Below are 9,417 nucleotides of genomic sequence, written 5' to 3' on the forward strand. Positions count from 1 at the left end.
TTTGCGATACCAGTACAACAGGATCTTAAATTGCAGCTGGTGAAAGATGATGAAATGCAACTCACAATGATAATAGTTCAGTATTTCAACGTTCTTTCCTAAGGCATCACATGAATAATGCAAATGAGGAGCCAATATCAAAGACAGCAAAGTGCGATTTAGTCTTTTCTAGAGGAGAAACAGAAAACTGATGACCTTGTTAGAAGAATACCCATGCTTCAGAAATTTTTTATCTATTGTCTTTTATGTAAAAATGATTTTGAGCAACGAAAATATGACAGATTCGATATTTAAGTTAAAAAAATTGGTTAAAAGCTGGACTTGGGAGGCTTTGATACGAACTACTGGATTTGTAGGTTTTTGAAACGAAACCGAAGTGTATCCACGTACTTTGTAGATTAGTATTCACTATAACTTAAAAAATTATAGTCAACAGTCCTTGCCTCATACACAACACGTACAACACAGAAAGGGTGGAAGGGATTGACAAAAATTAAAAAACTACAGAACGATCACATCGAAACCATTATTAAATAAGTTATCCTAAAAATAGCACTGAAACGAATTTTCATTTGCATGCCATGTTTGGAGTCTGCCACATTCATTTCAATTTTCACAAGAAATAAAATTATGGTAAACTGAATGAATACACAACAATAGATAACAAACACACATAGCATGCCAGTAAACATAAGGAGATGGGTCGCGCGTACCGAGTCCTACATTAAGATGGGCTGCCGATGGAGTTGGCCTCTTTTGGAACAACACCTGTTAGAAACTGGTCGGTATTAAAGCAAACCCACACTTTTAAGCGACGTTTCAAAGCATTCGTACGTTTCTGACACTCAGTTAGTACCATACAATTCAGCACGGAAGGTACAATAGGAAAGCATCGATATCAGAAAATGGAAAAAAAATTGACTTTGGAGTCTTCGGTACTAGGATCCTCAAATGTACAATAGTTCACCACAATTTCTTTATCATAATCCGGAACATACGTGATCAGTGCATGTGGTAAATTGTGCCTTACCAAAAAAAAATTATTACATTTATTGCTTAAAATTGTCGCACGTGAAGATACTGAAACAGTTTGTTTTGAAAAGGAAAATTTTTCCTTTATTACATAAAATAGCTGCTTCAGGCCCACATTCTGAACTCCAGCACAAGACGAAAGAGTTCACAAAACCATTCACAATGGACAAAATCAGAAAGAGTTGTTATGATGAAAGATAAATTTAATTTTACCTAAATCGATTGGTCCATTAAATGAATACTACAGCACGGAAAACATGATTTGATATCCCGAATTGTTTCAATAGCTGTAGCGAAAAGTTACGATTCAGTAAGACCATTATTTTACTTTCGGGTTATTGTGACGACTCGTTAGATCGGTTTTTTTGATACACTGCTTACTAGCACAACGTAATCTGCAACAAGATATTATCTCTTGTTTTTGTGTCATTTTACAGTAGTTTACAGTAGTTAGATCATACTCTTAAATCGCTGTCATCCAAAGCTATTACTAACACTTTAAGTGCCGGCATGAGTGGCCGTGCGGTTCTAGGCGCTGCAGTCTGGAACCACGAGACCGCTATGGTCGCAAGTTCGAATCCTGCCTCGGGCATTGGTGTGTGTGATGTCCTTAGGTTAGTTAGGTTAAAGTAGTTCTAAGTTCTAGGGGACTGATGACCTCAGAAGTTAAGTCCCTTAGTGCTCAGAGCCATTTGAACCATTTTTGAACACAAATCAACGTGACTGACTATTCACCCCATGTCGTAGCCAGAGATCACTTTTAGCCGTATTAAGTCAGAATTAGAAAGTTAAACTAATCGGTGAATTCTTTCACCAGAGACATTGGTTAAGTTCAGATAAGTTTTAGCAATGACTGCATTTAAGAATCTCTAATTTTATTAAGTATTCAGTTATTTACTGCTGTGTCAACAATCCCTCTGCTATGGTTGAAGTTACGTCATGTTTCCGATCTTTGTATCTGCACAGTGAGTGTACTAATATGTGCAAACTTAGCTTATCAATTAGAGCGAAAATGGACAAAACGTCTGAACTGTTTTCTCAAGCCCAGGGTGTCAGACAGACATTTTAAATAAACATGACCTTGGTCGTTTGAGGCAGCTAATATCAGGTGCGGATCGTAACAAAAATCATTGGAAATGCTGCTGTCACGTACCTACAAAGCATGAATTAATAACAGTGAAAGTTTGGGATCTATTCTAGAAAGACAATACATCTGTTCCCTGTTCTTCTACATATAATTTATCAATTGTTGCTTTCATGGGTCAAGTGGTAAACAACAATTATGTTCAATTACTTTTGATGCTCAGTGACAAAATATTTAATTCTTGGACATATTGAAATGACGATTATTAAAATCGTTATCTCTACATATGAAATTTTTTTTCGCAGGCAATAATGATTAGGAAAAATCCTCAACAGTTCATTTAAATTTACGTTGTCGCAGCTGGGCAATGCACTGTGTTGGTGGAGAATTAATTTACATTTTGAACCAGTGAAAAAACTCTCATGTACTCAATGTGAGGGTAGGTTAGTATCCTAGCTTTTGATATTCAGTGGTCAAAGTGTACGCAAGTTGGAGTGAGCAAAATCTGTGGCCTAATGCGTGATGGTACTTTACCAAGCAGCATCTGCAACGGCGTTGTGCCCATGCTGGATCTGAAACGCTAATTCCCTAATCTGACCTTGACTGAATTCACTCAGTTGCACCTTTCCTGCGTTCTGGAGAACGTTAATCTTTCCCTAGTCGAAATAATGGTTGTTGCACACTCGTTATGGGTTGGAGCGACGTGCACAATTTCTTTGTCCGTAAAAATTCCCACAGGAATGATTAACTACCGCTTTGCTATCTACCGCCACGGTACATGCAGCGCATCATCCTCACTTCCCATTAAGCACAGCTCTCGAGGCCCTCGCTTATTTCCCCACACTTGTGCGGTCCGCCACGAGACGAGAGAGAGAGAGAGAGAGAGAGAGAGAGAGAGTGTGGTAGAGCCTTCAGGTCTCAAAAGGCTTTTATATAATGGGGATCTCCCCACCGTGTCATGTCTGCATCGGCAAGTATGGCTTCAGCCACTCACCGATAACCTATAGGTGAATAAAAATTTATGTTTTTCTTGCTGGTTCGCAGCCTAGCCCTGTTAATGACGTGCAGCCACTTACCCTCTGTCCCCACCTTGTTTACGTTAAAAGGAATAATGTATTGTTCTGGCCTTATCCCTTTCTACGAGGAAGCTCGCCGTTTTCTTGCTAAATGGGAGTTTTACGATATCATTAATCACCTGCTCGTTTCGTCTCCAAAATGCGTATCACTTTACCTTGTTTGTTCATGCCAGTCCATATACTGGTAGAGATTGTTTTATTATTTTTCGGCACATGAGATTAACTGCAGTTGCCTTTTGTTGATATAATTGTTATTTTCTGAGTAGCTCATACTGTATCGTTCTGTTGTTATGGATCAAGCTCATGTAATTTCCATAAACTCTGGACGCCTTACAGTTACTAGCTATAACCTTAACATTTATATTAATATTTCAGCTTTCTTGAGAATACTGGTACTAACTGACAGTCATTCTCAGGCAGTTTGGTACTTGCAACTTGAGCACTGCAGACACAACAGCAAACGATACAGAGTTTATGTCCCAATGCGATTAAGAAGGAGCGTTAATATACAGGGTGTTCGGAAATTCCCGTTACAAACTTGTAGGACATGTAGAGGGTAGTGAGTACATAACATTTTGAATAGGAACCCATGTCCGGAAACATCGTTTCCGCTCTACGACAGTTTCAATGCAGATGATTATCTCATCCACAGCCAAATGAGCAATGTACTTAGACGTGACCCAGTACAATTGTTGGAATCCATTTGAAAAGAATACTGACTCGTTCGTTATTATTACACATTTGCAGTACAATGTACACCTTATGGTTGACATTAGTCGACAACAACAAGAGCCCAGCATCTACGGCACCAGCCGCAACGTACCCATGCATTACAACAGCGGCTGGATGTGGCGACCACCAACGTTGTTACACACATTGTACCTCTGAAGCATGTTCTGGTACACTCTCTCTCCATCCCACCTGGTGTTTCTTCAATGTCTTGTGCAGCGGCCAGAACTCGTGCCAGTAGATTTTCCTCTGCCTCTACAGGTGTCTCATAAATTAGGCTCTTCATACGACCCCATAAGAGGTAGTCCATAGGGGTTAAATCCGGCGATCGTGACGGCCACTAGGTTGAACCACCACGACATATCCATCTTTGACCATACCGTCTGTTGAGATGTTGAAAAATGGTTCAAATGGCTCTGAGCACTATGGGACTTAGCCCACATCTCGTGGTCGTGCGGTAGCGTTCTCGCTTCCCACGCCCGGGTTCCCAGGTTCGATTCCCGGCGGGGTCTGGGATTTTCTCTGCCTCGTGATGACTGGGTGTTGTGTGCTGTCCTTAGGTTAGTTAGGTTTAAGTAGTTCTAAGTTATAGGGGACTTATGACCACAGCAGTTGAGTCCCATAGTGCTCAGAGCGATTTGAACCATTTTGAACTATGGGACTTAACTTCTGAGTTCATCAGTCCCCTAGAACTGAGAACTACTTAAACCTAACTAACCTACGGACGTCACACACATCCATGCCCGAGGCAGGATTAGAACCTGCGACCGTAGCGGTCGCGCGGTTCCAGACTGAAGCGCCTAGAACCGCTCGGCCACTCCGGCCGGCTGTTGAGATGTCTCCGGACAGCCAGTGAAAAGTGAGGTGGTGCTCCATCATGCTGAAACCACATTTCCTGACGGACATTCAATGGCACAGCTTCCAAGAACGGGTCCATTACGCCTGGTAGGAAGACTAAGTAAGTGGGACCCGTGGGCTTGGAGGTATGGTCCAATCACATGACCGTCCAGAATACCTGCCCACACGTTAGTTCCAAAACTGACTTGAAAACCCTGAACATGTGTGGCATGAGGGTTTTCAGCCGCCCAGACAGGACTAATTCCAGCATTCAGAACACAATCCCTTGTGAACCTACATTCATCTGTGAAGAGAACTCGACCTGGAAACAGGGGCGTGTCGATTCAACGATGCAGGAACCATGTGCAGAAGGCGACGCGTTGTGGAAAGTCTGCTGGACCCATTGCGTGTACCCTTTGTAAGTGGTACGGATGTAATTGTTGCTCATGCAGGGCGTCCAAGACGGTACTGTGACTAACAACCATTGCACGAGCAATTGTTCGCAAACTCGTTGACGGGCTATCTTCAATGCGACGCAGTACACCTTCTTCAAATTCGGGAGTGCGGCGTCGCCGTGGAGCACCACAGTCCTGCCTCCTCAAGGTAAAGGTACCCGTTTCTCGTAGCCGTTGTGTAACTTGGGTAAACAGTTTGTGCGATGGAGTGTGACAGTGTGGAAAACGTTCGTGATGCAGCCGACTAGCAGCTCTTCCGTTACCTCCAGCTTCGCCATACACAAAGAGCATGTCTGTACACTCCGAAAACGTGTACTGCACTGTTTCCTCTGTCAGTGATGCAGAGGTATTGACTCGGTCTCACAACAGTGCGGACAATAAGTGACATCTGGGGATCGTTTGACGTAGTACACGTTATCGTGTCTACCCTGTCACATACCAGGACAGGGAACTCTGAGACGTTTCTCTTGCCCTAAGCAGACGTTGACGAGGTACACATCTGAATTGAAACTTTCGTAGAACGGGAACGATACGGTTCCGGATATGGGTTCGTATTAAAAATGTTCTGTACTCACTACCCTCTACATGTCCCAGAAGTTTTTAACGGAAATTTCCGACCCACCTGTGTATGAAAATGATCGAAAAAAAATGGCTCTGAGCACTATGGGACTTAACATCTGTGGTCATCAGTCCCCTAGAACTTAGAACTACTTAAACCTAACTAACCTAAGGACATCACACACATCCATGCCCGAGGCAGGATTCGAACCTGCGACCGTAGCAGTCCCACGGTTCCGGACTGAGCGCCTAGAACCGCTAGACCACCGCGGCCGGGATGAAAATGATCATTATTTAAGGTTGTAATCAGCAACTTTTACTATTTTTCTGCTGATTTGCTTCTCATTCAGCTTATTTTCCGTATTCCATGGTCATACAAAATTACAGCCTGAGCGATAAGTGACAGCAAACATTTTATATCAAAACGTCTTAGAAGTTACGTCCAAGAAAAATTTATTTGGGATGCAGAAACTAAAATCACTTGTAGTCGATAAGAGTACTACGCTTCGGGCAAAATTGGCTCCAAAGCGGTGATACTTAAGATGTGGTTTGATATTATCGTCAGTCACACATTTGTTAAGCATGTAATGTTGTGTACTGTCGATAGCTTTGCCACTCTCACAGGTATGACAACCAGTGTCTTCATTTATGTTATACATCTTTGAAAAGAGACACAGACTGAAAGCCACCTAGAATGTCTGTTTTGTATCTTTTCATTTGGAAAATGCACAAATAAAACTTGTTTTCCTAAAGACCTGTCGATTGTGGAGAGTTGTAGAAGCAAACAATGGGTCCACGTTTGTAGAAATGCTGAGTTTTAAGTGTTCTTGCGTAATGTGTTGTGAGTGATGAAAGGGGCCGTCGTCCGAAAGAATATGGACTGTTATTGATACTTGGAACCTCAGTAGCAGTTTATCCCTCGCCAGACGCTGCCCAACCCGTCGCACAACACGTATGAGTTACTTGGTAGTGGGGCACCTGTGAAAGATGCCATTGCCAGAGTCGTTCGGAAGTAATGTAGTTCTGGTCGCAGTCTGTAAGGGTGACTGAGTCGTGATATTCCACCGGTGTTGCGTGATCAAGAAAGTCTATTACAGAAAATGCGTCGATTATTTATGCTTAAGTTGTTAAAATGGCAGCGCATTTGGTGTATAAAGGTAACACTATACATCATTCCTGTTAATAATGTTATTAAAATGAATAATCACCCCAATTTAAACCAGCGACCAATCATCTTATTCCTTTCAATAGATGTAAGAATAGAAAGATTACTTCACAAATATCTGTCTATGTCTGTTTATAATACGTAAAATAGAGCACTCGATAATTAAGTTAAATTACTGTATTACTGTAATGCATTACAATTAATCCATTTTTGTCCGTAGGTCGACTATCGCCAATCTCAAGTCCACGACTGAGCGATCCAGGATTTCTATTTAAACAAGTAAGTTTCCGCTTTACACTACCTATGAGTAGATTACTCCGCAAAATAGTGTGCTGGAGTAATTTTTACAAATGTAAGCAATAATAACATGAGATACCGTCAAACACAACTTCACAGAGCTCTTTTCAAAGAATTTTAAATGCTGCCGAGGTGGCGTAACCAAATTTAGACAGATTACCCTGAATCATTTCTGTCGGAAAATTGTTTTTAAAGATTTTTATAAGGCGTAAGGACGATATAAAGTAGGAGACATTTTTGCTTCGTTAAAGTACATTAAACTCCTCAATAAACATAGGTAATTCTTAACAATGCTATTTATTACAAGCACATAGTGCCATTATCGGTTTCGAGGCGCGATGTGCATTGTCAGTCGGATGTTCACGTTTAAAATTACATTTGTCGTATTTGGTACAGGTGTTGATGACTGTTCTTCATTGTTCTGGAAGTTCCTTGGGGTGGTCGTACCCTACAGAAAAAGATCAATGTATGAAGAGCAACACTTTACTGTAAGATTGAACTAAAACCGGGTAGACTACTCTGCTTAAGAGAAATTTTAAATTTTGGAAAAAGCTGAGAGAGCTATTGCTACGTTCTACACTTTAGTAATGTGGTGTAACCTTTGTTTTCACAACTGCGGAGCCTGAAGCGAACAAGGTACATGTATTCGTTCCTATACCCTGTGGTGATACGACAGAAATCTATCTACAAGCTGCTTGTCGATGACCTCCAGTGATCGCTGTTAAGTGTTACAGGTTGCCTGAAAACTTTGCCGGTGTCAATATGACAAAACTACGTGGAAAGTGGATTAATTTGTATTTGATGCTCAGTTTACTATATTTTTAAGTCTCTCAACTCGAGCGTAAACCCATCACCTTAAGCGGTATGGATGATTGTTCGCGCAGCTCGATCTCTTAGCCATTGCACCTGGTCAGCCTACACAAGTAGTTTTCACCAGGCGCCCCGATTCGCGTGCCTCGCCGGTTTTAAAACGGACCGATCGCGTCCGCAGCTCGTGGTCGTGCGGTAGCGTTCTCGCTTCCCGCGCCCGGGTTCCCGGGTTTGATTTCCGGCGGGGTCAGGGATTTTCTCTGCCTCGTGATGACTGGGTGTTGTGTGCTGTCCTTAGGTTAGTTAGGTTTAAGTAATTCTAAGTTCTAGGGGACTGATGACCATAGATGTTAAGTCCCATAGTGCTCAGAGCCATTTGAACCATTTTGGACCGATCGCTTTCGCAGGCTACCTTAGCAGTATTTAGGTAAGACGTAACTTATAATCAACGGAAATGGAAAATCTAGTACCAAAAGTAGCATTCTAAGAAGAATGAGTAAAAGAAAAAATGTTCAGGGAAGTAAGAGCCCAACCACAATCAGCTGCACAGGTGCGGATGTTTCAGAAACTTGTCAGCAAGACATTCCATACAAGTCCAGAATGAGATTTTCACTCTGCAGCGGCGTGTGCGCTGATATGAAACTTCCTGGCAGATTAAAACTTTGTGCCGGACCGAGACTCGAACTCGGGACCTTTGCCCTTCGCGGGCAACTGCTCTAGCAACTGAGCTACCCAAGCAGGACTCACGCCCCGTCCTCACAGCTTTACTTCTGCCAGTACCTCTGGAAACATCCCCCACGCTGTGGCTAAACCGCAATATCCTTTCTTTCAGGAGTGCTAGTTCTGCAAGGTTCACAGGAGAGCTTCAGTTCAGTTTGGAAGGTAGGAGACGAGGTACTGGCAGAAGTTAAGCTGTGAGGATGGGGCATGAGTCGTGCTTGGGTAGCTCAGTTGGTAGAGCAGTTGCCCGTGAAAGGCAAAGATCCCGAGTTCGAGTCTCGGTCCGGCACATAGTTTTAATCTGCCAGGAACTTTCATTCCATACAAGTGGCCAACGTTTTAGCATCCGCAGAGCACGCTATCTCGCAGTACCCGGCTTGTCAGAGGTTACAGTACCGTCGGCGTGCGTGAGACACAAAACCATGTTTTCCGTTTCCACGTTGTTAGTGTAGCCAGACTCAGATTCCATAAAACAGGGTCTGAGGCTCGGAAGAAGCTTTGGAAAGGGTCCTGTAATTCATCCCCACTATCTCTGGTGATGGAGTAAGTAGGAGATCAAACTAGTCTTAGGACCAAATCTAAACGACTAGCCTCAGAGAGGACACTCCTCCATCCTACCCAGTTACCCTCCCCTACCCTTCCCCTCCCAATCTC

The 9,417-nt window shown here is 42.7% G+C and overlaps 1 long non-coding RNA gene across 1 annotated transcript in view; it reads left to right on the top strand.

The window, feature by feature from the left end:
• LOC126148929 (uncharacterized) overlaps positions 1-7,201 on the top strand; it is a 304,046-nt gene extending 296,845 nt beyond the window's left edge. Inside the window, exon 3 of the long non-coding RNA XR_007530672.1 lies at positions 7,157-7,201. This is a non-coding gene — a long non-coding RNA (uncharacterized LOC126148929). The remainder of the gene's footprint in view (positions 1-7,156) is intronic.
• The last annotated feature ends 2,216 nt before the right edge of the window (positions 7,202-9,417 follow it).

This window comes from Schistocerca cancellata, chromosome 2 (assembly GCF_023864275.1).
Source record: "Schistocerca cancellata isolate TAMUIC-IGC-003103 chromosome 2, iqSchCanc2.1, whole genome shotgun sequence".
Classification (NCBI taxonomy): Eukaryota; Metazoa; Arthropoda; class Insecta; order Orthoptera; family Acrididae; genus Schistocerca; species Schistocerca cancellata.